Source organism: Ochotona curzoniae, unplaced genomic scaffold (genome assembly GCF_017591425.1).
Source record: "Ochotona curzoniae isolate NIBS_2020 unplaced genomic scaffold, NIBS_Ocur_1.0 scaffold_2587, whole genome shotgun sequence".
NCBI classification, from domain to species: Eukaryota; Metazoa; Chordata; class Mammalia; order Lagomorpha; family Ochotonidae; genus Ochotona; species Ochotona curzoniae.
In genome coordinates, this window is record NW_024467096.1 from 7,113,779 (window position 1) to 7,141,186 (window position 27,408).

At 47.6% G+C, this 27,408-nt stretch overlaps 1 protein-coding gene and 1 pseudogene across 2 annotated transcripts in view; both read left to right on the forward strand.

Moving 5' to 3' along the window:
• XXYLT1 (xyloside xylosyltransferase 1) overlaps positions 1–27,408 on the forward strand; it is a 129,138-nt gene that overhangs the window by 51,599 nt on the left and 50,131 nt on the right. The gene's annotated exons all lie outside the window — the stretch shown is intronic.
• Positions 4,500–9,068, forward strand: LOC121171070 (annotated as a pseudogene).

A 27,408-nucleotide genomic window follows, 5' to 3' on the forward strand; every position in this document is an offset into this window, starting at 1 on the left:
TGGGATCCTGGTGCATGCAAGGCACATACTTCAGCCACTAGGCTACAGCACCATGCCAGGCCCCAACTCTTAAAGCAATGGTAAGATAATAAAATCTTCCCACTGACTATTTAGTCAAAAAGAGAAGGTGGGGCGGGCATCCGGTCTAACTGTGAAGCAGCCAGGTGGGATTCCTGTGTCCCATGTCAGATTATCTGTTTTCAGGACCCACCTTTGGCTCCTGGTTACAGCTGCCTAGCAAATGCAGACCCTGGCAGGATGTAGTACTGTCTCAAATAATTGTATTCCTGTCACCCACCTGGAAGATCACACGGAGTTCCCAAATGAAACCTTGGGGAAGTGAATCACTGCCCCAATCTTTGCTTATGTTTAGACAATTAACCCGTAGATGGAAATTGTCCATCAGTCTTTTAAAATTTATTATTTTTTTAAGATTTAAGTTGTTTTACTTGAAAGTCAGCATTATTGAGAGAACTAAGGAGAGACAGATCTTCCATAAGCTGGGTCACTTCCTGAACAGCTGCAGCAGTCAGAACTGGGCCAATCCAAACTGGGGAGTCAGGAGCTTCTTCTGGGTCTCTCACATGGGTGTAGGGACCTCAGGACTTAGGCCATCCTCCACTGCTGTCCCAGGTCATTAACAGGGAGCTAGATCAGAAGTGGAACTGTTGGAACAAAACTGGAATCCATATGGGATGCTGATGCCACAGGTGAAAGATTAAAAAAAAAAAAGGCAGGGAAGGTGGCAGCTAAAATACTGAAGGGGTGGTCCTGGGATGTCTGCCAGTCCCTGTGGCCCCAGAGGACTCCCTGGGAGTGTCGGGGATGTTGGTCTAGGGTTAAACCCTGGCAGAGCCAGAGAGGATCCCAGGAGCCTTGTGAGTGGGATGAGTGGGCTGAGGCTACTTAGGGAGCACCCCCCGCTGCCAGTGTACCCCCAAGGGGGCTAGGCCAGTGTCCAGGTCGTGAAGCTGTGCTGCTCAATATGGAAGCCACTATCCATGTGTGGCCAGTTACCTTTGATGGCGTGAAAGTGAAGAAACTGAAGAGTTCATTTCCTCAGACTCACAGCCAGTCCAAAGCCATGGGTGACCAGTGGCTTCTGCTGCAGACAGCACAAAAGTAGAACTTGTCCACGGTGGCAGGGGCTGGCAGCCTCCTGTATGGCGTGAGAGGCCCTTGTGCCGGACACCATTGCTGGCAGTCCCCGCTTCGAGGAATGATGTTCAGCTTATGAGATAGTTGCTAGCTGACTGGGGCAAGTAGGCTGGCCTGGAGTGCAGACCGTGTTGCAGGCACACATGAGCCAGCCTGGTAAGGAGCAAGGAGCACTGCATTTGGAGGTGGTGCCAAGGCCCAGGCTCACTGAAGCACTATGCGGTGCTGCTGCAAGGGAGTGTTGCTGAGCCCACTAGGCAGGGCACGTGCCTCCTGCTGCATGGCACTGTCATGGGCCTGGAGCTCCAACTTCCCCACCTGGAGCCACAGGAGGCTCTCCCCAGGGGAAAGATGGCCACATCCCCGAGGGACTGACCATGGGAACAGTTCCAGCCACCTGAAATGGACTCGCCTGTGGGGGCTCTCAGTCCTGGCAGTGGCACTGAGCGTGACTGGCAGCAGTAATGACAACTGCTGCTTACAGAGTGTCCTGCTGGACCAGGAGCCATTCACTGTGCTTTGTATCAGCTCATGGAAAGGAGCAGTTAGGGGAACCAGAGTTGAGTTTATCCCTGGAGGGTCACCCATGGGGAGAGGTCTGGCACCATTCAACATCCACTACCATGATCACTGCAGCTCTTATGTGAGTATGTGATGGTTAAGAAAGAATTTGTGTGTAGTTTATTTTTTTAAAATGCCATTTTGTTGAGGTACAATTTACATACCAAGGCACGTGAGCATTGTACATACATATTTCCATGATCTTCGTAAATTGGTGGAGTTAGGCAATTGTCATCACAGTCCAGCTGTAGAAGCTTTCCAGCTTTCCAGAAAGTTCCCTTGGGCTGATTTGCAGTTAATCTCTGCTCCCACCCTTTCCATGATCCATGATATGTTTTCTGAAAGTTCCACATACAGGGAATCATACAATATGTATGTTCGCGTGTTTATGAGGCTCATGCATGTTGTAGCAAGTATTGCAATTCATTCCTTCTGATTTGTTGAAGAGTACATCCATTATATGGCTGTAACACATTTTGTCTCTATACCTAGGAGTTGGAGGGCATTTAGCTAGTTTGCACTTTGAGGTTTCTTTGAATAATGCTATCAACACTTCTGTGTGTATCTGTGTGAACATGTGGGTGGGGTCTTCAGGAAGCTCATGGAAATACATATTTTGAAAAAAAATCTGTGTATGGATTTCAAACTCTTCTTGTACCCAAACCCCTTATCTTTCAATTACATTCTTTCAGACTTTCTGCATGTCTTCATTTTTCTTGTGTAGATTCATAGGAGTAGGATTGTATAGGGAGTTCACGTTTAAATTTTGAAGAAACTGCCAGTTTTCCTTGTGGTTGTACCATTTACATTTCCTCCAGTAATGCAGGAGGCCATTTTTCCACATGCTCCCCAACCCTTGTTACTATCTTTTTATTATAACTTGCTGTGGCAAGAAGCCCAGACCCTCTGGCTATAGGATGCAGGTATCCCAACTGGTATCTAAACCACCAGGCCAAATGTCCACACATTCTTAAATATTCTGAATTTGATGTATGGGGTACAGATACCATACTCCGGGTTGTGGCTTATCTTTGTTTTCCATGGTCTTGTTCTATCATTTACCAACACTTGGGTCTTGGGTCTTTTTTTGTCTCTTTTGAGAATATGAGTATGACTACTCCAATTCTTGTGTTGTTATGGGGCACGTGACATGGCTTTTCCAGTTCTTTTCAATCTGCTGGTGTCCTTGAACGTAGAACATGCCATAGTTGAGACACTGCCTCTGTGTCCTGTCCGGCTGTCCCTCCCTTTGTGTAGGCGGTGCGAAGCCTCCTGTGTGCCATGATTGACTTATGCTGGCCATTTTGGTCTTCATTTTTCTGTATGCCTTCTGTATTTTCTATGCCTCAACTCTTGATTTCTTTTTTTGTTGAGTACATGTATTTTAGTGATCCTTTTAATTCTTTGGTTGTCATTGTCTGCTGTAGTTTTTGGATTATTTTCTTTGTGGTCACTCTAAGAAGTACAAGGTGCATTTGATAATATCATGCTCCTTCAGGTTAATAAGAGCCGAATGCCCGTGAAAGAGGGACTTGGCTTCTGGATTGTTCTACCCTCCTTCCGTGCTATTACTCGCATATTTGTCACATCTCCATGTTTAAATCCAGTAATATGATGCTACCATTTTTGCTTTATAGAATTTTTCCTTTCAGAAAGTTGAGAACTAAGAAAAATGCATTCAGTCTTCCTTTTTAATTAGCTCATGGGTTATTTTAGATGTATTCTATTTCTCCTGCATGTCAGTTGCCATCTGGAGTCATCGCCCTTGAGCCGAAGCACTTCATCTGGTTTTTCTTAGAAGGAAGATCAGCTAGCAAGTATTTCCATCTGACTCTTTTTTTTATTATTTAGAAAAGTCTTTATTTTGGAAAAATTGTCTTGCCAGATGTGGAATTCTTGGTCGGTCATACTGTTTTCCAATTTGCACTTTGGAGATGTTGCTGCACTCCTTTTCTGTCTGAGAGGTCAGCTGTGCCTCATAGTTATGCTGTCTGTGTGCAAGAGTTATTTGTGTGTTGCTGCCTTCAGGAGTGTGGTATGTCTAGTGTATTTATGTTGCTTGGGATTTGTCAGACTCCTTGGGTGTTTTTCAAAAAGTTGCAAAATTTTCAGTCATCATTCTATCTATCTGTCTACATTGTCTTTCTCTGCTCCTTTTAGGATGTCCATTGCACGTATATTGGTATGTCTGTGTTGTTCCACAGATCACTAAGACTCAATTTCTCTTCAGCTTTTTTCTCTCTTCTTCCTGTTGGATAATTTCTATGGATCTGTGTCCAAATTCACTGATTCTTTTACCATCTTGAATTTTGTTCCAAATCTATCTGTTGAGTTTTTCTTTTCAATTGCAGAACTCGTGGAATTCTTTATGAAGATGTCTGTTCTTACTGAAAGCCTATGTTGATTCATTATGATCAGCTCTCCTTCTATACAGCAAACTTGCTTTCCGTTGGTTCCTTAGATTATAATTACCCACCTGTATCTGCAGTTTCTGTACTGCAGATTCAGCCAACTGTAGATTAAATACATTTGAAAAAAGTTCAATCCCTACTGATACTTGTACAACTTTGTTTCTTGTCATTATTCCCTATACAATATACTACAACTCATGCAACATTTGCATCCTATGAAATATTATAAAATACCAAAGATTATTTAAACAAGAAAAACACTGAAGTTATATGCAAATACTGTGCCAGTTTGTACAAAGAACCTGAGCTGATGGTGTCTGGGTGGGGCAGGGAATGTCCCAAAACCAGTCTTCCCCTGAATGCCAAGGGATGACTGTATTTGTCATACTTGCCTTCAAATTTTTCTCTGCTGAATCCAACATCTGGCCACCTTCAAAAATAGTTCCTAGTACGGGGTCCAACATTGTCAGTTCCGCCGATCAGCTTATGCGCATGCTGGTCGTTGCTATTGCTGGGTGAGTTCTGTTTCCAGCCCTGTCTTCCTCATGAGCCAACAGGTGTTGTAGTCCAACTTGATCCTACGCATTTCATACTCGGTCCTCATGCAAAACAGTGGGAGCTGCAGAGAACTGCTGATCTCAGAACCCCAACCAAGAAGAGACTATGTCAGCCAGTGGACTCTGAATAGATTTCATTGCCATTGGAACGGCGAGATTGGCAGCAATTCAGAACTGTTGAACTATCAAAACTGCTTGAGCAGGAGCGTGCCTCACATTGGCGATCTGGGATGGGTGGGAGGCTGGGTGGGGCTTTTCCCTTTGTTTCTCCCCTGACCCCAGACACAGGGAAAAATGATGATATCAGTGTAGAAACAATGGAATTACCCACTTTCACCCTGTAACCCTTGACCCTTTGTACCCTAATCAACTAAGTCAGATTATTAAAAAATAATTTTTAAAAAGAAATGTAATATAAAAAAAATAGTTCCCATTAGCTGCTTTATTCATTTTCACTTTTAATTAATTTTTTGAGAGGCAAAGAATGAGCCAGAGAAAGGGAAGAGTACTCCTGTCCCCTCGTCTACTTCCTGAATGCCCCTCGTGGCTGCCACTGTTTCAGGCGAAAGCTGGGAACTGGGAGCTCCATCCTGGTCTCTCACACTGGGTGACAGGGACCTGACTCCTGGAGCTGGAACCTGAATCCACACGCTTTCATCTTGGATACAGACATCCTAACCAGTCAGTGCCTTAGCTGCTAGGCCAAACACCTGCTCTAGCTGCCTGCTTGCTTGCTTCCTTCCATTGCTTATCTTTCCCTCCCTTCCCCTACCTACCTCCCTCTCTCCCTCCCTCCCTTCCTTACTTTCTTGACTTTTGTTATTGTTTTAAGACCTGTTTATTTATTTGAAAGTCAGAGTTGGAGTCACAGACTGAGCGAGAGAGAAATCCTCTATCAGCTGGTTCACTCCTCACGTGGCTGCAATGGCTGGAGTTGAGCCAATCCAAAGCTAGAAGCCAGAAGCTTCTTTTGGGTCTTCCATGTATGTGTCAGGGGCCCAAATACGGGGTCATCCTCCTGTGCTTTCCCAGACACGTTAGCAGGGAGCTGGATTATAAGTGGAGAAGCTGAGATTCCAGTTCACACTCATATGGGGTGCTGGCATCGTAGGTGGAGGAGCTTTACCTGGTGTGCCATAGCACCACTCCGAATTCCTGTGCTTCTTGAATGTAGGTCATCCTTTTGTGTTCACATTGCCATCATTTGTTGTTGCTGTTGTGTTTGGAAAATGAATGCTTTGCACATGTATCACAAAAGCTGTTGTTTCTGCTATTTGCCTTTTGTTGATCTTTGTTGTTGTTTTGTTTCTGTTAGTAACTGTTCTGGGATAAACCCATGACATCTGTCTCACTTGTAGTGCGGCTGCTGGTGTCTTTACTCAGTATTTAAAAGACAAGAACAAAGTCACTTTTTCCTAGAAGCCTGACTTCCTGGTGGGTTGCCCCACTGTTTGTGTCCTGTTGCTTCTGACCCAGGCCTTGGTTTTCTCATGTCAGATGAGAATAATAGAGGACTCTCTAAAGCTGTTGGGAGGTTTGAGTAGTAGACCAACCATTGTGAATCACTTAACCCACTGACCAGCCATCACTGGGGGGGTGAGTACTCTTGCTGCTAACTCTTTTTTGGTGTGAGGCACAGAGAGGGGAGGTGACCTGAACTCACACAGCCTGAGGACCCTCCGGCAGAGCTTGAACCCACACTAGCCTGGTGCTGCTCTGCCAGGCTGCGACCACTGGCTTTGGGATGTCTCTGATGTTAAACCACAGCCTGTTTGCCCAAGTGCTCATGTTTATTATCTAAGCCTGGAAATCAAGCCCTGGGGCGGGTGGGGGTGTGGATAGGAAGACATTTTTCCCTTTCAACCCCAAGATCCTGTGACTCTGAGAGACTGCACAGTGGACTGAAAAGGGAACAAGCAGTTTAAGCTGTTTAACCTTGACCTGGAAGGACTCGTTTGATGACCCAACACTGGTGATGAGGGCCTCAGATTCCTGAATCTCACCAGAGGAGAAGCATGTGCACTTAGGTCCAAAGAACGCCTGATAGACTTCACCTCAGCAACACCTTCTTGGGACTGTGGAATTCTGGAAGGTTCCTCTATATTTGTCTGCTATCTCCAGAAGGGAGGCTAGTGCCATGTGCAGACCAGAATCTGGCTACCACTGTTATGTCTCAGTGGCCTTGCTGTCCCCTCCCCACCCCCAGGCTTCCTTTCTGGACAGCATGGTGAATTTCCACTTTCAAGGAGTAGAGGGAAGATCCCTATGAATGGCTCTGGGCCAGCCGCTTTTCCTGTTCTCTACACTTGTGGGAGGCAAACTAATTCAGTTCATCCCCTATGGGAGTGGTGGCTCCAGTCTTTTCCTGAGTCAGGTGTTTACTTACATTTAAATATAGAACCAGGTAGGGTGGCATATGGCACAGTGAATAAAGCTGCTGCCTGTGATGCTGGCATCCCAGGTGGGCTCCAGATGTTCTACTTCTGATCCAGCTCCCTGCTAATGCTACTGGGAAAGCAGCGGAGGATGGACCAAGTCCTTGGGCTCCTGCCTGCATCCACATAGGAGACCTGGATGAAGCTCTTGGCTGTTGGCTTCAGCCTGGCCCAACAACAACAACAGCAGCAGCAACAACAACAACACACACACACTCTCTGAAAAAAATGAAATCGGAGCCAAGCTAGCTGACTGCTTGAGGCATGATTAAGCTCATGTCTTCCAATGAATTTTATATCACAGTGACCGTGCTTAGTGGCTGTTTGTCAGAGAGAAGGAATTTGTTTAGGAAAAAAAAAAAAAGAAAACTGGCGGTGGGGGAAGGCTGACAATAAACAAGGGTACCTCTTTGAAGTGTTGGGGAAGGAAGGGAAATCTGCAGTATTTCCTGGCATTCACAGCATGTGCAAGTGCACAGCTTTAAACATGTCCAGACGTGTCCCCAGCCAGGTCTTGCCATCACAGGGAGGGCCTGTGTGTGTAACAGCCTGCAATCATTCATTTGTGGCTACAAATGGAAAACAAGTCTGCACCAGCAGGGCCTCTAGCTCCATTTGCACGAAAGGCAGTGACACTCAAAGCAGCTTAGTGATGTCCAGGAGTGAGATCCCAGCTCTGTCCCTCTGAGTGCCTCAGCTCTTGAGTGATGTCACGCCAACTGCCTTGGGACAGATGACTAGGAAGTGATGTCCTCTCTGAGCTGTATTTTTAGGGTCCCTTTTAGCGCCATGGGGAGAAACTGAAATGTCCTTAAAAAAACCTGAATGACAGCGGAGGTGATATTAAGGAAAGGGACATGGATACTTAAGGGGAAGGTAGAGCAGAGCTTTAGAAAGTGTCACTACAAAAGGGACTTGAGTAGGTGGACAAGTTATGACTATAATGCCACTCCCTCACACCCTTGTTTTATTCAGCAGATTACACAGTTCAAACTGGAGACCAAATCAAGTCTAAGTGCAAAGGACAAATTGGTCAGAAAAAAAACAGATGTGGTCTCTGTTTTCGTGGAGCAAGCAGGGCAGAGAGATGTTAACCAGATCACTGTGCAGGTGGCTAATTCAGTGCGGCTCTGGTGAGAGCCATGATGGTAGCTCTGGGCACTGCTTGAGTGTCATCTTGCAGGAATATGTGTGTGCCCATGTCACAGTGTAGTGATATTACAAAAGGCTTTCCTGAAGGAAGTGCCATGCAAGGTGAGACTGACAAGTATGTGAGATTCAGAGGAAAGAAGGATGTAGAGCAGGAGGATGATGCAGGGCTGGCTTTGGGGCTGGAAGGAGCTCCATGTGAGACACTGAACTCTTGCCACTGGGGCTGGGAGGGGGAATGGTCACGTGCAGGGCCTTGAGAGCCATGCCAGGGACAGGCTACTTTAACCTGGGTGGAGTGCAATTTGATACAGTTTCAACTAAACTAAAGATACTGCAGGTGGCAGGCAGCCCTGTGGCCCACTCCTTCAGATGCCAAAATACAGATCTTTGTGAAAACGCTGACGGGCAAGACCATCATGCTCAAGGTAGAGCCCAGCGACACCATCAAAAACATCAAGGCAAAGATCCAGGACAAAGAGGGCATCCCCCCATCCTACCCCCCGGACCAGCAGCTGGAGGATGACTGCACTCTGTCGGACTATGACATCCAGAAACAGTCCAAGCTGCATGCACCTGGTGCTGTGCCTGTGGGGCGGCATCATCCAGCCGTCGCTGCGCCAGCTCCCCCAGAAGTACAACTGTGACAAGATGATCTGCTGCAAGTGCTTGCCCGCCTGCACTCCTGCACTGTTAACTGCTGCAAGAAGAAGGGCAGCCACACCAACAGTCTGTGCCCCAAGGAGGCGGCCAAATAAGGCCTCACCCACCCACCCCAGGGACCCCTACCCACCCACCCGCCCCAGGGACCCCAGGGACTCCTACCAGCCTGCCCGCTCACACCCTGTGGCCTCAATAAAGTTTCCCTTTGCTTGAAAAGAAATGTAAAGAGCATATGGAACAAATGCAATTAAAAGATACATTTAGGAGTTAAGGCACAACCTGGAATGCCTGTATGCTATGTAGCTCCCCAGTTTTGACTTCTCACTCAGTCCTCAGCTTCCTGTTAATGTATACCATGAAGGTAATAGGGAATGGCTCAGATATCCTGATCCCTGCTGCCCATGCAGAAGACCAGGATTAAATTCCTGGTTCCTGGCCCAGCCTTGTCTGTTGTGGGCATGTGGGGACTGACCAGTGAATGGAACTTCTTTTTCTGTGTCTGTCCCACACTTTCCCTCTCTTTCAAATAAAATGAAACAGATTTTTTTTTTTGAAAAGACAAGTGTAAGTTTGGTGCAAAATTATTTTTGAAATCTTCAGTCTTTTTTTTTAAAGATTTATTTATTTTTATTGCGAAGTCAAATACAGAGAGAAGGAGAGACAGAGGAAGATCTTCGTCCGATAATTCATTCCCCAAGCAGCCGCAACAGCTGGACCCGAGCCAGTCTGAAGCCAGGGGCCAGGAGCTTCTTCCAGGTCTCCCACACGGGTGCAGGGTCCCGAGACTTTGGGCCGTCCTCGACTACTTTCCCAGGCCACAGGCAGGGAGCTGGATGAGAAGAAGGGCTGCTAGGATTAAATCCAGTGCCCATATGGGATCCTGGTGCATCCACAAAATGAGGGTTTTGCTGCTAGGCTACTGCGCTGGGCCTGAAATCTTCAATCTTTTGATAGTATTCATTTCCCATGAGCTTTTAAAGACTGTAGAACAACAAAATTTGTATTTTTATCTGGAGTCACATGCTTTTTCATGCATTCATTTTTTTTAAAAAAAAGTTAATGGTTGATTTATTTGAAAGGCAGAGAAAAAAGATGAGAGGGATAGATAACTAGAGATTTACTCTCCAAATTGCCACAATGGCCATAGCTAGACCAGGCCCAAGCCAAGGAGTCCAGAACTTCCATTCAGTTTAACATGTGGGTGGAGGGGCCGAAGCACTTGGACCATCTCTTGTCACTTTCCCAGGCTCATTAGCAGGCTACTGGATTGGAAGTGGAACAGGCAGGGACTTGAACTGTGCACATATGGGTTGCTGGTATTACAGGTGGTGGCTTAGCCCATTGCAACACAACTCCAGCCCCTTTCATGCGTCCTTATGAGGGGTGAAGCTGAATTTGAGGGTCCCTGTGGAGCTTGTGAAAACCCAGGGAAGAGTTTTGTTGGCAGCAGCATGGTCAGAAAGCAGCAGTGTGAAAGTTTTGCTGGAGAGGAATGATGTAGTCTGGCAGCCTCAAGTTCTGGGGAAGCTGTGTGTGCAGCAGATGCGGTAGAGCAAGCGGGTGCAGACGTTCCGGACTCATGTGCCAAGGAGGAGCTGGAGAGAGCGTGCAGTGTCAGGCACCAAAGAACCGGAGATGCTGAGATGCTAAGGTTGCGAATCTGCATGACAGTAGTTGTGGGAACTTCTGGGCTTGGTGTGAGGGAGAGGGGTGAGTATCCAGGAAGGGAGAAGACTATGCAGCCTCCTTTAGAGAAAATAGGAAATAAGGCTCACTTAAAGGTATCAGGAGGGACTTAAGGAAGTGAGGATCCTATCCCCCATGCATCCCTCAGCACCCTGATGTGGACCTACCTGCTGGGAGGCCAGGGCAGGACCTGGCTCCCATAACTGCACGGCCTCAGTCTCAGGGCTGGGGCATTATGTAGCATGGCTCTCCAGCCCCAAAGGTGATGTGTATACATCAGTACATGCAGGCCTCGTTCTTTCCCTGTGGCCATTCAGGGACCACAAAAACCTCAGGAAAAAAAAAAACGCCAAGAAACTCCAGCTCCCCCTTACTCCCGAGACCCTACCTTTACTGCTGAACCAGGACCCAGGCCACCAGCAGCTTGGGTGGTATGAGGGTCTTTCTGTCTTGGAGTGTGGTTTTGGGAGGGTTTCCTCCCCGACATCACTGCAGATATGTTGAATGTCTCATGTCCCACTAATCAGACTATCTTGATGGAACATTCTCGAGCTGAGCCACTTTTTCCATTCTTCAGTCTCAGTTCAAACAGGGAACATTCCAAAACCTTGATGATTATGTTTCCCAAAACTGACCTTTCTTCCCAATACTGAGTTCCCTCGTCCTCTCCTCCCTTACCCTCTTCTACTTCCCTCTCCCTTGTCTCCCCTATCATCTCACTCCATTCCTCTCTTTTTCTTTCTTTTTATCTTTCATGGGAAGGTGGCCTTTTGTGGGGTTGTCACTGCTTTGCTTTAGCACCTTTAGGGTGGACATGCAGGACTCCAGGCCCATCTCACTTACAACTCCTACAGTGTCCAGGCTATCCAATGAGCAGATGGAATGCCTAGCCTTTGGGAGAGTAAGCTCAGAGGATTGTTTCCTGCAGGAATCAACTCTATGGTTTTGCTTTTCTCACTGTAGAGCTTTTCATTGGTCCAGGTGAGAAGGACTTGACCTCAAGGGGACCTTCAGCTTTTCTCTCTTCAGTGAGATGAGCACTTGTTGTGAAGCCAGTTGAGTTTTCCAGAGTGCTTGCCCAGCTGCCCAGTTCTGAGGCAGAAGTCAAATTGAACATCAGGATGTTTTGGAGGCTTTGGGGTTCGGAGGGCAGGGAGTTCTGTTGACTGTCCATGGAGCCCAGAAGAGGGAGGGAGCTTGCTGCTGGGTAGGGAAGCCTGAGTCAGACCCATGGGCAGTTTCGGGGACTCTGAGCTCTTAAGGACCATTTTGAGGATTATCTTGCACTTGCTGTTGCTTACAGTGGCCTGGGTTACCATGACTGCCTATGAAGGGAGTGGGGATTTCAACTTCATTTTTGATTCAAAGGCAAAAACCAGGAAGACCACTGCAGTCCACTCAGCCAGCTCCTTTCCCTGATCTCATGGTGTTTGACAGTTTGAAATCCAAAAGGAAGCTAGCATTGTGAAAAGCATTCTCTGTGTGTAGTCTGTTATGGAAAAAAGGAAGTGATCACCAAGCCTGGCCATTATCCTTCATACTGAATTAACTCACTTTTAGCAAGAGAACCCAAAGGGAGCTGCTAAAAGACCGTGGTGGTCTTGGTGCAGGCTCCTCTGCGCATCTTATTCTGATGGCTGTCTCGCTCCTGGAATCCTCATTGGTCACTGATGGGGGTTAAATGTGTGCATGCTGGGAAGCATTGGACCTTCTCACCCTTTGTCCTTATTTTTCTTCTCCTCCTTCCTGAACTGTTATTCCATCTCCTAAATGAAAAAATTTTCATTCCAGAGTTTACAGTGGGGATTCTCTTCTAATACGAGAGGTCTTGCAGATAGTCTGGGGCCCTGATCCAGAGCCGTTAGTCCCAGGAAGGCTCTGGCCTTTACACTTGTTTTGGCCACTTAAGTTTCACACTGGTCCCCTTAAAGGGTGGGGATATGGAGGGTGGGGCCTGAGTCACTCCCAAATCGCCCCTTTCCTGGGGACCTGGATGGAAATCCACTAGATTCTGGAACCCGTGCTACACCTGTTTGCAGTTCATGCAAACCCTGGTCCCCTAGCCCCAGCAGAGAGAGACTTGAGTTCCCCTGGGTGCTGGAAATAAGCTGGCCTCTTGAGATCCCCAGAACCCGGCCTTCGGGCTGTGGGCACGGTGGATGGAAGCCAAGTTGTTGGAGAACCCAAGAGTAGACCAATCCCATCCTCAACCCTGAGGGTTCAGTAGGAGACACACTGAGTAGAACAAGGTCATGGGCTTAGTGTCACCAGACCCTAACTTCCTTCTAGCTTTGCCACTAGCCATATGATCTGTAGCATTTGTTTTTCAGTTTCTGTTACTTGATTTGTAAATGAAGGTTTATAAATGGAGTTTTTTTAGAAAAGGAAAGCGATGTGGTGCCTGAATGTGATATGAGCCATAGGGATATCATTAACTTTCCTTCTTTCTCTATAGATTCTGGAATCCTTCTATCCTTGGTGCATATTTTAGAACTAGGAACATTATAAGGTGCTCAGCCAATATTTTGAGGTTAAAGGAGTTGTTTTGGCAGCCCCACCCTTAAGGTTTGCATTCTGACCTTGTATGGGAAGGTAGCTGTGATTATCTAAAAGTTGTCTGAAAAAGCAGATTTCACCTTAAAGTATGAAAATCAGAAATCTTTCATTTTTAAGAATTTCCTTTCTCTCTCCAAGGACTTTCTATTAAATCTTGTCTCTTGAAAGTGAAAGTAGACCTGATCTTGGCGTGTGGCTGGGTTTGCAGGGGAGGAATCAGAAGCCCAAGCAGGATGACTTCCGGTCTGCCGGGTTGTTGGTGAGCTGAGGGCAGTGGGAGGAGCACACCATGTTCATCTGGGACCTGACCCTGCAGCCCTGAAATGCCAGCCTTGAACTGAGGGAGGATGGTTTGGGGTGAGGGACCTTTGGGATGGGGAGTCCATATCCCAGTCCTTTGGGCAGCGAAAGCTACTGCTACTGCTTTCTGCAGAAAAACAGATTGTTATTCTTAGGTACTGGTGTCAGTGATGGTCAGCCTTAATTGAACCGAATTGTAGTAGATGCTCGCCACTATGCCTCATGCACTATGTGTTTCCTCCTAATCTGCACAGCCATTGGGTGAGGCAGGAAGGCCATGACTGAAGTTTCCCTGTCCTACAGGTGAGAAACTCCAGTGCCCTTGATTGCATACTTGGTTAAGGACCAGTGCAATAATTGGAAAACATGGTGACTATGAACCCAAAGTCTTGAACTGACATGCTAATCAACTGATTCGCCCTTCACAGTGATTGGCATGAGGCAAGGACTCCACAAGAGGCAATCAACAATCATGTTGATCTGAAAGTGACCTGGAAGTTGGCGAGGGGTTTGTTTATTGAGATAGAAGATCTCTCCATTGGCATGAATTTCATTGCAGATCTTGGGGAACTGGATCTCAAGAAAAATATGACAGTTTGTAGGAACTAATCTTGGAATTCAGCCAGGGAGCAGAATCACTCTCTATGATGTGTTAGACAATGTGCACACATCTGCCCCTTGCATTTCTCTGTGCAGTGTAGTGGTTATGGGTAAGGAAGAACCACACTGGCTCACACTCTGGCTCTTCCAAATGCCACCTGTGGGCAGGGAACCCCAGGGCCATGACTCCTTCCCTGAGAAATGGAAGTGATCCTAACAGACCTGTCGAAATGGTTATCATGTGAGTCAGGTGTATAGGAAGTCCTTAGGACAGTGCCTGGCAGACAGTGAACATTCAGTGTTAATCACTCCCACTATTTCATCAAAAATATATTTTAGTTATTTGAAAGGCAGCATTACAGAGAGAGAGGGGGAGAGAGAGAAAGAGAGAGAGAGAGAGAACATCAAAATAGCTACAACAGCCAGGGCTGGGCTAGACTGAAACTAGGAGCAGGGACTTCCAGGTGGATGTAGGGACTGAAGCACTTGGCCATCTTCTGCTGCTTTCCCAGACACATTATCAGGGAGCTGGATCACATGTGGAGAGTCAGAACTTGAACTGAAACCTGTGTGGGACGCTGGCATTGCAGGTTACCCTCTTTATCACAGCACCCAACAAGCACTGTTTTTGTCATTTATCATCTTCGTCTTTTCTCCTTAACCCCTTGCTATATTCCTCAGAGAATTTTTAATGAAATAACAAAATTTTAAATCAAACAAAAAGAAACTGAAAGCCTGGACCACTTTAAATTAAGCTCCTGGAAAAAGACATAAAGTGATACACAGTAGTGGCTGAAGATGCTCCTCAGCCTGCCAAGCGGCACGAAAGGGGACATTTCTGCTGCCAGTGTCACTGGGATGAAGGGGACAAATCAGGCCACATGAAAAGCAAAGCTTTCATGAGTACTGACTTTTCAGTGGCACCTGGCCTACAGGTGGGAATGACATATGCTAGGGCACCTCTGCCCACGGCTTTCTCCCTGGCACTCTCCACCTTTAAGTACTTATCTACACTAACTTCCTTGAGATCAGTTGGGCACTTTTTTAAAGGTTATTTATTTGAAAGGCATAGTTACAGAGTGAGAGAGATCTTCCATTTATTGACTCACTTCCCAAATGGCCACAGTGACCAGGACTGGGCTAGACTGAAGCCAGGAGCATGGAAATTTCATCTGGGTTTCCCATGTGTGTGGTAGGAGCCCAAGGACTTGAGACATCTTCTGTTGGCTTTCCAAGCACATTAACAGTGGGGAGCTGGATCAGATATGGAGCAGCTAGGACTTGAACTTACGCTGTTATGAGATGCCAGTATAGCAGGTGGTGACTTAAAGTACTATAACACAACACTGGCCACTCACTTGGGCATTTTGTATTTTGGCTTCTGGTCAGTCCTCATGAGCCATTAGGAATGAACTTGCGTCACTTTTTTTATATCTAGAAGCCTTAGCTGGCTTCAGTCTTGAGGACCTCCAATGAGCAAAGCCCTGTGATGGGGGTAAGGTTCCTACGGTTGCTTCTAGAGAGAGGCTATGCCACTCCCTCCAAACAGATATCTGGCTTGAACCCCAGTGCAGGGGTGGGAGAATGGCAGATGCCCTTCCACTATGCATTGCTGCACAGAACTGTGTGACCTGTGAGGCTAGTCACGTTTACAGGGACACTTGCTACTCTGGCTAATGCCATCTGACACTCAGAGGGCCAGCCCTTATCTGTTTGTGGATTTCCAAGGTTCTCCAGAGTTAGGAAAAGGAGAGCAGCTCCCATGGAAAAAAAAAACGGGGGGGGGCGGGAAATTTTTCAGAAGGGGTCGATAAAGCAGACAGAGTGACAGGAAACAGCTCTGGAACCAGGCATGGCAACAACCATGGAAGCAAGTGTGGGGGCTGGGCACGTCAAGGGCTGATTCATCCCCACATCTCTGTGGTGCCCCCTCCTTCTCAGCCCTGGCTAGCCTGGTCTCCAAGAGGGCAGTGTGCTCTGCAGGATCCTAGGGGGCTGTCAGTATCCCTCCTTATCCCGGCCTCAGTGTCCACAAGATCAGGGTTGAGACATGGGTGCGTACATTCAGGCCAGTGTACCCCACACCCTGCAGCATAATGTTCTACCCATCTTCTTCCACGGCAAGGTCAGATGCTTGGTGTCACTCGGAGTCCTCCTGCTCTCTCACCAGGGCCTCAGTCCCCCACCTTGACTCTGTCCTGTCCTAACCTGTCCGCACTGTGGGACACCAATTAGAACCTGCTTGTATTGAGGGTAGACAGGCTGGGAGGATCAGGGGCAGGTGCAGGCCAAGCCGTGCAGAGCATAGAGCACAGAGCAGGCATCCTCAGTGGCCCTCACACCAGTTGCACAGCACAGGATGTAGGGCTTCTGGGACCCAGGCCTCGCTCAGGACACCTTTTCAATCGATACCCTATCTTGACTCCTACAAGTGGAATTTGTGCTTCCCTTCATGGTAAGGAGGTGCATTTCCTTCTGGAGAGGATTCTTTTCAATTCCTATTGTCCCAGTGAGATTGATTATGAACTGGGAACCACCATCTTCCTGCATTCTGTTTTAAAAATCTATTTATTTGAAAATCTGAGCTAGAGAAAGATAGTATAAGGTCTTCCACTCACTGGTTTACTCCCCAAACGGCTGTAACAGCCAGGGCTGGTACAAGCTGACACTAGGATCCAAAGCTTTCTTCCAAGTTTCCCAGGCCATCTTCCACTGCTTTGCTAGGCTCATTAGCTGGGAACTGGATGGGAAATGGAACAACCAGAACTTGAACTGGCACCCACATAGGATGTTGGCATTTCAGACAGTAGCTTGGCCTGGTGTGCCATGATGCCGGCCAGATCTTCAGATTTGTGTATCATCATCCTCTCCACTGTGCACATGCTCATGAAACACACATACACACACATACACACACATATACACACTCATACACACACACACACACACACACACATACAGCTCTCTGCTGTTCACTGATCCCTTGGCTAGGCTGCAACTTTAAAGAGGAAGTGATGGGAAACCACTGCTTGAACTACATTCTGTCCTGGTCCTGGGCTGTTGATCACTGCAGCCTTCAGCAGATGTGAGGGAGCTGTTGGATCAAGTCAAAGGTTTTCAGGGTCAGAAAAACTCTGAAGTACAGTCCCATCAGTGGGTCTGGGATCTCTCCCAGGGCATCCCCAGGAAGCCAGAGAGTCCAGGGCTGGCTGTTAGCACTCTTGATGGCCTGGAGCTGCTGTCCCAGAAACCATGTCCTTCCCCTGCAGATGCGTCCTCCAAGCCAGAAGGCCTTTCTTACATTGTCCCAGCCCTGTTGTCACCGAAGGTGCCAAGTCCTACAGTCTCCATGGAGAAGCCCTCCTCCTTTTCTTTCTTCTTAGTTTATTTTAAAGATTTATTTTCTTTATTTGAAAGGAAGAGTTAGAGAGCAAGAAATCGCTCATCAGTTGATTCACTCACACAAATGGTCATAATAGCCAGGCTGAACAAGCAGCCTGAAACTTTATCTGGGTCTCCCCCGTGGTTGCAAGGACCCCAGCACTTGGGCCATCATCTGCTCCTTTCCCAGGCACATTAGCAGGGAACTGGATCAGAAGTATAGCATCTGGGATCTGAACCAGCTTCCATATGGGATGCTAGTGCTGTAAGTGGTAGCTTAACTTGCTAAGCTACAATGCTAGTCTCAGCTGCTGCTTTTCAGAAATTCCAGGGAGCTTTCAGCAGGGGCCACAGCCTGGATTTTCCCACTGGAAGTCTCTTGAAGGTGATTCACTCTGCATGTACCTGCTTTGGGTGGACATGGCCTGGGAGATCCCTGTTCTCCCTGCTGTGTAGGGTCCGAGGTGACCGCAGAGCTTCAGGGGCAGGCTCAGAGAGGGCAGACACCAGATAGAACCCCGAGGCAGCTGCTCTCCCAGGGACCCCATACAGGATTTGGATTGAATGTTGACACTACATCATGGGGTCTGCTTTCCCCAGGACCTGTCCTAACCCACTCTGTGAAAGGAAGAGCAGAGCCTGGACAGACATGGGGGTTGGAGTAGGAGAGTTTCCTGATTGCCACTAGCCTGGCTAACACAAAGCTGATAAATGGGAAGATACACAGTCTTCAATTTAAAAAAATTATGAAAAAGGCACATCTTTCACTGCCTGCTGTGTTCCAAAGTCACCAGGGACACCTTTGCACTGCCTGCTGTGCTCCCTGTGCCACAGGTGTCTGGCTGTTGGAGAGGGAGGGAGCCAGGTGTAGTGTCCAAGAGTGCACCTGCTGATGCGCAGCCTGTGGCCCCGTGGCCCGTGGGAGAGCCCAGGAGGGCCAGCGCTTCCATCCTTGTTGGGGAGAACAGGCTGACTCCCTTTTGTTCTCTGCTGCTGAGAACCAGCGGGAGTCCCTCCATGTTGGAGTGGCAGGTGGAGAAAGCACCTGCTTTCTCCAGGGAGATGCCGTCCCATGGGATGCCCTGGGAGCCTGTGCTGTTAATCAGTGCAAATGCAATCCGGTGAGTCAAACATAGTCTCCTGCCTATGAGGAGGCACCATGCGTACCCGGAGTGGTATGCTTTGCCCAGTCCCTCCCAAATGAATATAGTGCTTGGCATACAATGCTGCCCCTGGGGCGTGCACTGCCAGAGCTGGCTGCGAGATGTTAGGACCAGACAGTACATGATGAGAACTCCCTGAGCCATGTCAGCCTCCTGGCACCTCCAGCAAATCACAGCAGCTACTCTGGTCTCTGCCCTCAGGAACACTGCCTGCTGGGTCAGAGGGGCATGTTCAGCTATCTGGAACACCTGAGTGCCCCTCCTGCTTTTCCATCCTAGAGTCGGGATCCCAGGCTCCCTCCTATGTCCCTAAGTTGGCTATCACAAGTTTCTCCTGTAATATCAAGTGCTGGTTGTAATATCAAACAACTGGACAAGTGCTGGTTTCTGTCTGTCTTTCAGGGTTTATGGTGAGCTGAAGTATGTGCCTCCCAGGTTCATATGAGTGTGATGGTATTCGAAGATGGGCCTAATGGGAGGGAGCAATTAGGGTTAAACAAGGGCACAGTGGTTGCGTCTAATAGGATTAAAGCCCTTGTCAAAGAGGAAGAGAGACCAGTGTGGTCACCCTCCCAGCCTGGAGCACAGCAAAGGGGTCATGTAAGGACACCACGAGAGGCAGCTGTCTCCAAGCTAGGGATAGAGCCTTCATCAGAAAGCAGGCACCATGCATTTGGACGTGTGGTCTGCAGAGTTGTGCCCAAGCCTGTGACCCCTTCTGTGGTGTGGTGCTAGAAGCAGCAGCTTGAACCGATGAAGACAAGACCCACCGAATCACATCCTCCCCCCATCTCCACCGTCTCCTTCTCAGCGGGCTCCCAGCTGACTCTTCCTCTCGGGATCTCACCAGCCACTTCCTGTTGGCATCATGTCATCCAAGCAGTTTGGGGGTGAGTCCCTGTGTCTGCCAACTGCTAGTATGAATCAGTGCCAGGTGCTGTGTGTTTGTTCAGCTAGCACACACACATACATGCATGTATGTACATGTATACATACACACTCATACGCATGTGCATAGAGTTGGCTGGTAGGCTGTGTGGAGCCCTGTAACAGCTGTGTTCTATGATCTCTGCTCTTCCTAATCCCTTACCCTGGCCATTTCTGGATACTGGTGTGAGGTGGGGAGTGTGGAGCGAGAGGGCCCATAGAGCTATTTGTCTACCTCCATTGTCTTTCTGGTTGCCTCATGTGCAGCTCTTCTCAGCTCAGTTGGCAAGCATGGGTCAATGTTCTGGTAATATCACAAAGAAGAGCTTGAGTCAGAACCAGAAGCAGAGCATGATGTAAAAGAGGAATTTGGAAATGAGAGAATGTGTATTAAAAAAAATTGAATCATCTGTATTATTTAAATTTTATTATTTGAAAGGCAAAGGAGAGTAGAGAGAGTGTGTGTGTTCGTTTCCATGTACTGGTTCACTTGCCAAATGCCCACAACAGCAGAGGCTGGGCCAGACAGAAAGCCGGGTGCCAGGATCTCAATCCAGGCCTTCTATGAAGGTGGTAAGATCCAGTCACCTTGCCTCATCCCTGCTGCTGCCTGGGGTGTGTGTTGGCAGGAAGCTGGAATCTGGAGTAGCCGGAGCTGAGAGTTGCACTTGGCAGCCCAGCGTGAGATGCAGGCATCCCAAGTGACATCTCAGCTGCTGTGGCAAACACATGGGCTAAGAGCGCATACTTCCTGAGCTTTTCTGATGTTTTCTCTCCTTGAGGAGTAGCAGCCACCTTCTGAGTCTTTGGACCCCGACCTTGCAAAAGTTCAGTTGTAGACCCCAAATTCAGGCTCTCCTCAATGTGAGCTTTCAGTTTCCTCAGTGTGAGAACTCTGCTCCATGTCTCCTGGTGAGCATCTTCACCCTTGGGAATGCAGTCCAGAGAGCCGGGATGTCAGGGGATTCATCAAATTGCACACCAGGATACCTGAAGAAGGGTGGAGGCATAGGCAGGCACCACAGCTCGGGTGGAGGTATTGCTCAGCCTGGGGTTACCCCATCTTGCAGCATGCAGATCCTCACTGCAGCAGGTGGCAACTGGCCCTCTTGCCTTTTTCTTGTTCCACAAATGCTTTCCTTGAACATGACAGATGCATTCTCTGAGTTTTCACTGGTGATCCCTTTTGCCCTCTCTTCTTCTTGATCTTTGTATTTCTCCTTTTCATAGTTCAAATTACACTAAAATCATTGATGTTTAAAAAGCTCTGATCCATTCGTCACCTTCCTCAGCCATCCCTCACATTGCCACACTCTATCCCATCATTCCTTTTATCTTCTCCTCAACTGTTCCTGTCATCAGAGGTCATCTCAGCTGCCCTGTGAATTACAGGAAAGGAGGGTCCTTGCCCATCTTTTCCCTGCTTTATCTGCAGTGGACAGAACAGCTTCTGGGTACAAGCGAGGGGTGTAATGGGTATTGTCACTGGTGGAAAGAATGCAAAGACCATGATTGTGAACAGGAAAGGCCTCTTGGGATGGGGCAGTAGCTCCTGTGAAGTCCTCAGAGGGTGTGGCATGCGCCCCCACACTCATCCAATTCCCTGCTCCCTGGGGCATTGCTTCCCCTCCCCTGCAAAACGCTCCACTTAGCAGCATCTCATTTGTGTTCTCATTACCATCACCCCAAGCTGCAGATGGAAGTTTTAGGGGGCTATGCCAGGGTTTTCTTTAGAAAAGGAGAAAGGCTGTCTTTGAGCAGAGAGCCTCAACTCTGCCCGAGCTTGAAGTACTTCAGACAGACTTTGTTCACGGGCAAGGGATTCAAGTTAACAATTATCTTAACTATATTCTAGCCATGGATGGAAGGGCAAGCTTGAGGACAGAGCAGAGATTCAGCTGGATTCACAGAACAGGCGTAGTCCTTTCTCTGTGTGTTCAGTGTCAGCATGACCACACAGCCAGCCATACCTGGCTTTGGGACTGAGATTCTTTGCAAAGACTGTTAACACTGTTCACCTGACTCTTCCAGGAATGATATTGCCCAAACTCTGGGCTCATGATTGCAGTCAGGTCTCTAATGACTGTCTTGACGTTGGCCTGGAACATTCCTAAAGCAAGTTGGCCTACACTAACTTTTCATGGACCAGACTTTAAACTAGTCTATTGGGAAAGGGGTGTGGGGAAGAAGAGAAGGAACAGGCTATGGCATCCTTGATTCATCAGAAAGTCCAGGAATAGAGAACGCTGCCTGCCAAGGTCAGGTTAACACACTGTTTGCTTCCCAGGAATGCCAAGTGTTCTCTTTGTACAGGCATGTGAGAAATTAAGCCACAAGAAGGGCCAAGTCATATTTCTGAATCCACCCAAAGCAATGAAACTGGAAGTTTGCATTTATGGTTGGAAAGTGGCCATGTAAAAATAGCCCTGACTGACTCAACGCATCCGCCTGTCCAGGCTGTGGGTGCTGGAAAGCATATGGGCCCTGGCGACAGAGCTGGATTTGGTGGTCTTGGCCTGTTCTTCAGGCAGGCTGGACTGCTAAGAGAATGCAAGCCCGTGTGTGTATTCCCTACCCAGGGCTGCCGTTCGCCCATCACATTTGCCACAGTGATAGTTTAGTATATTTTCTTCTTGTCTCATACATGTGGGCAGATTTGTATCATTACCTAAATGAATGTGTTAATATGGGATATACTGTATTTCTTTATTTCTGTGGTTACAAAAGTATGTGTAATAGTAATGATGGCAATACAGAGAAAACTTGGGGAAGAGTAAAGACGAAGCTTAAATAAGCCCTAATTCCAGCCTGGGGTGACGGTGTGTGTGGTCTGCTCTCCAAAGGTGACAGTTTCATGAGCAGTGTCCCCTGGGAGACTCCCATCTATGTAGCTGCCTATCCCTGAGCATCGCTGCCCTTGGGACTTGTTCCCAGCCAACAGGATGCAGTAGGCATGATGCTATGTGGCTTCAGAGGCTGGATCGCAAGAAGCTTTGCAGTTTTGGCTTGGGTCTCTTGGAACAGTTGCTCTTGGCACACTCCCTCGTGGAACCCAGCTGCCATGCTGGGCTAAGGCACAGCCCTAGAAGTCTCAGCTGAGCTCCCAGCCGACAGCCAGCATCCATGCCAGGGCTTTGCGCACTCACCCTGGATGCCCAACCTGGCCAGATCTTTCCACTAAGCCTCGATAACTCCAAAACCTCAGGAACAATGATGCTTTGTTACTGTGAGCTGGGAAACCTTGGGGTGGTTTGTTACACAGCCGTAGATAAGCTGGCCCTGAATGTGGGTCAACATAGAGGTCAGCCCCTGTACAGAGGAAGGCTGGAGCCAGCTGGCCAGCCCTGCGTTCCTGCTGTGTCACTCACTAGCTCCTTGATCTCAGACAGATTTTGGCCTCCAGGAACCTTAATCCTAGTTGTGGCCACCGTTCTACTGGCATGATGCTTCTATTGGCTGGCTCCACTGACTCAGCACCACAGCAGACCCACCCAACACCTGCTGGGTGACAGGCGAGAAAGGCAACCACCTTGGGAGCCATAAAGAGACTGGGAAGGCAGCAGCAGTGACCGTACTGCATGTATATTTTCCGGATAGGAAGGCTGTCAGTAATTTCTAAGCTTCTTCATTTAGCCTGGAGCTTGCTGCCCACTAGGGACTTATGAACCACTAGGCTGGACACAGGTGAGGTGTATGCTGGGGAGGAAGTCTGTGTGCCCAACAGGGATCTTTGCGGCTCTGAGAACCACAGCAGGGGATGAGGTGGGAGAAGAGGCCCTCTTCTGCTCAGAATTGCATAGAAGAAGGACAGGAGGGGGTCTCAGAAGCCCCATGTTTGTCCTTGTGGTTTGAGACAGCTGATGCTCTAAGTGGCTTGCCCACGGTAGGTCATAGCAGCAAAGCTAGGTCTGCAGCCTGGGCTGTAATGGTGTTCTGTGCTTTTCTGAATTCCTTTCCTGAGTTCACATTCATCAGATAAGGTGGAGTCTGTTGTGTTACTTGTCCACAGAAATAAATAGGGGGATGAGAAGGTGGTCTGGTGCTACATTATAGAAACACCCTAGTGTGGTAATGTAGCAGAGAGCCACTTGTCCCCAAGGCTGGCATCTCATGTGAGTGCCAATTCCAGTCCTAGCTGCTTTATATCTCAGATAGCATTCTTAACAATGTGCTTGGGAAGGCAGCAGAAGATGTCTGAAATCCTCATACCCTGACACTCATGTGGGAGACTCAGATGGAGTTTCCGGTTCCTGGCTTCTGTCTGATCCGGCCCTGGCTGTTATAGCCATTTGATGAGTGAATCAGTAGATGGAAGATCTCTTTGTCTCTCCTCTTTCTATCACTTTGCCTTTCAAATAAATAAATATTGCAAAAAAATAGAAGTGTCTTTGCTATGCAATTATCCACCATGTCTTTATTTATTAATGTAACAGTGGATACAGACTTTCTAGCCTGTGCTGCTGGACAGTTTCCAAGATACTCATTGCCACCTCAAGTGCTTGTGGCAGGTGTCGTGGCTGTGACACAGCCTCCTATCCAGATTTCCTGCACGCCAGCCTCAAGGAGGGAAGAATTTGCACAGCGCAACCTGCCATAAGTGAGGACTCCCAGAAGCTCATCTCATGGTAGAACGCCAACCAAGAAATGTGGAAAGCGGGCAGGCATTGGAAGGTTAACCTTTGGTATCCTAGACCAGAAACATCAGTGACCACTGAAACAGCAGGTAGAAATAGTGTTGGCAGACTCTCAAAGTCATCCCTTCAATATGCTATTATTGCAGACAGAAAAGTAGTGACCCAAATTATCATCACCAGAGATGGGACAAGCCAACATGATGTGCTCCTGGATGGGATACAGGAAGAACCCAGTGTCACCTGGGAAACGTTCCTCACAAGGCTTCATCACCTAGATCTCCTAAGGAAAACATTAGGAAAACCCAAACCAAGGGATGTGCTGAATAGTTGGTCCTTGCTCCTCAAATGGCCTCAGACAGCAAGGAAAGATCAAAGAAATATTTCAGATCTAAGCGATGGGGCAACTGTATGCCAGCCTGGACTGGAAAGTGTGTGTGTGTGTTCTCATTAATTTGAGAAACAGAGAATTCCTGCCTGCTGGTTCACTTCTGAGATGCCCAGAATGAGGATCCAGGAACATTCATCTCCTATGTGGGTGACAGGAAACCAGCTGCGTGAGTCGTGCCTTCTCTCCTAAGGTCTGCAGGTCTGCCTAGGCCAGAAGCTGGAGTCAGAAACTGGAGCCTGGTGTCAGAGATGGGACACGGGTGTCTTAACTAAATGCCCAGTGCCAGAAGTTATGTTGTAGTTTTTGGAGAACTGACAACTTTTGAATGGGATTGTGGATTAAGTCATGTTAAGGTATTAGTGTTAATTTCCTGACTTTGATGTTGTGAAAGAATGACTTTGTTTCTCAGTGGGTGTGTACTGAAGTATTTAGGAGTTCAAATCTTTTTTTTTTCTTTCTGATTTTCAGCTGCAATGGTTGCATGTTGTGATTAATTAAAATTAAAAATAAATTTTTATTTTGTTACAATGAAATAAATTAGTGAAATTATAATGAAAGGAAATTGATTTGGGCTTAAGTGCAGTTTGTGGGGCAGAATTTTCTCAACTGTGTGGTGTGTTGTAGGGAAAGTTATAAGACGATTTTTTAGTGTAAAGAAAGGGAGGTTTATGTTTTGAATGAAAATTGGGGTCTGGATTACTAGATTAGGAGCCAGGGGTCATTTTTAAAGGATATAGTTATTTTAAAAACCAGTATTATAGAAAAAGAGACTGTTCATTAATTGATTCATATCCCAGGTGACCACAATGACCAGCACAGGGCTAAGCCAAACCCAGGAGCCAGGAGGTTCATCCTGATCTCCCACATGCCCGCAAGGGCACAAGCACTTAGGCCATGCTTTTTCCAGGCCATAGGTACAAAGATGGATTGGAGGCAGAGCAGTCAGGACACAAACCCTTGTAGGTTGCGGTGTTACGGATGGTGGCTTTACATGCTATACTATCATGCCAGCTCCAGATGTCATTAGCAGACTTGTGATAGAGGGGTAAAGAGAAGGAGGCACAGAGACTTCACCTTGGTCTGTATCCTCAGGATGAGGAAGCTGTAAAGTGGGAATGGCAGGTTGCCTTACAATGTGTCGAATTAGCCAGCCTCATAGTAGGCCTGTGAAGCATGAGGCAGGTGCTAAAGGGCAGGAGTGCTTCAGGATGGACGAGTCTCACGGACAGAGCAACCTGGAACAGGTAAGGTCTGAGCAGTGGTCTGGAGGGGGAGCCAAGAGCAGTTCCAAGTCAGCTGGGGGACTCAGCATGGAAGATGGAGTGGGATGAGGGTTGAGTGAAACAGACCTGTTTTCTCTTTGCTGTGACTGACTGTGTAACCTTAGGGAAATAGTCTCTTGAAACTGCCATGGTGGTTTTTCAGGTTAAGCCACTGCCTGAAATACCAGTGTTCTCTATGGGCATCAATTTGTGTCCCAGCTACTTCACTTCCAATCCAGCTCCCTGCTGATGTGCCTGAGAATGCATTGGGAGACGGCTAAAGTGCTTGGGCACCTGCACACATGTAGAAGATCTGGATGAAGTTCTTGGCTTGTGGTTTGGGCCTAATCCAGGCTTGGCAGTTGAGATCATCTGGAGACTAAATCAATGGATGGAAGATCTCTCTCCTTCTGTATAACTGCCTTTAAAATAAATAGACAGATGAATAAGCAAAGCAAACTTCATCACCTAGGACCTCTCTTTATCTCTCAAGGGGTAGCTCTTTACTTGGCCTTCCACCCACTTCACAGATAACATGGCCAGTTGCTGCTCTCTCTTTTTCATTTGCACTTGAATCCCACTTATTTGGGGATAGCATTATGCCAATAAAAAGGAGGCATTTCACAGCTACTTTTGCAGATTATTTGGCTCACTGAGCTATGAGAAGAAATGTTTAAGACTTGACAGGAAGGAGGCCTAAAGGATCTGCTTTGTTCCAGAGGGTGAGATGTGGAATATCCGTTCTCTATCCTCTTTTCTAAGACCAGATCTAGGATGGCTGAGTGGGAAGGGAGACTTTGAACCTTTAATAACTTCCTAGAGCAACTGTGCCATCCATGGATGGCTTAGTTAATGGTATTAAAACACTTATTTTTATCTTAAAGGCAGATTTACAGAGAGAAGGAGAGACAGAAAGGGGAAGATCTTCCATCCACTGGTTCACTCCCCAAATGGCTGCCATGGCCAGAACTGAGATGATTGGAAGCCAGGAGCCAGGAGCTTCTTCCCAGTCTCCCACATGGGTGAAGTGTCCCAAGGACTTGGCTACATCCTCTGCTGTTTTCTCAGGCCATAAGCAGGGAGCTGGATTGAAGTGGAGCAACCAGGAAGCAAACCAGCCTCTATGTGGAATACTGACACTTGAAGGTGGAAGATTAGCCTATTAAGCCCTCACCAGTTATGGTCTTGTGTTTGTGTTTGGTCCATCATTCCTCTAACTATTTTGTTACATGTGGTTGAATCCAATCCACAGGATGTTCTCCCTTGGGTCCACACACAGGCGTAACTGTACTAAAGGACAGAGAAGAGTTTCATGAGCTGGGTATGCACTTTGAGTATCATGACATACTGTACAAGTAGAAAGAGTTAGTTGTGTTACTGCACTGTCATAGGGGCAAGCCAAAGGGGCGGGGCTTGATGGACAGGCCCTGACAAGTTGGCTGTGTCCCAGGACAGGAGGATGGCAGGCAGCAGGACAAGACCTTTGTGACTTTTTCGAACTCTACACTGAATTCATCAGCATGGTCCTGTCCCAAATGGGAAGGAGAAATTCATCTTTGGCAGACAGAAAAAGGACA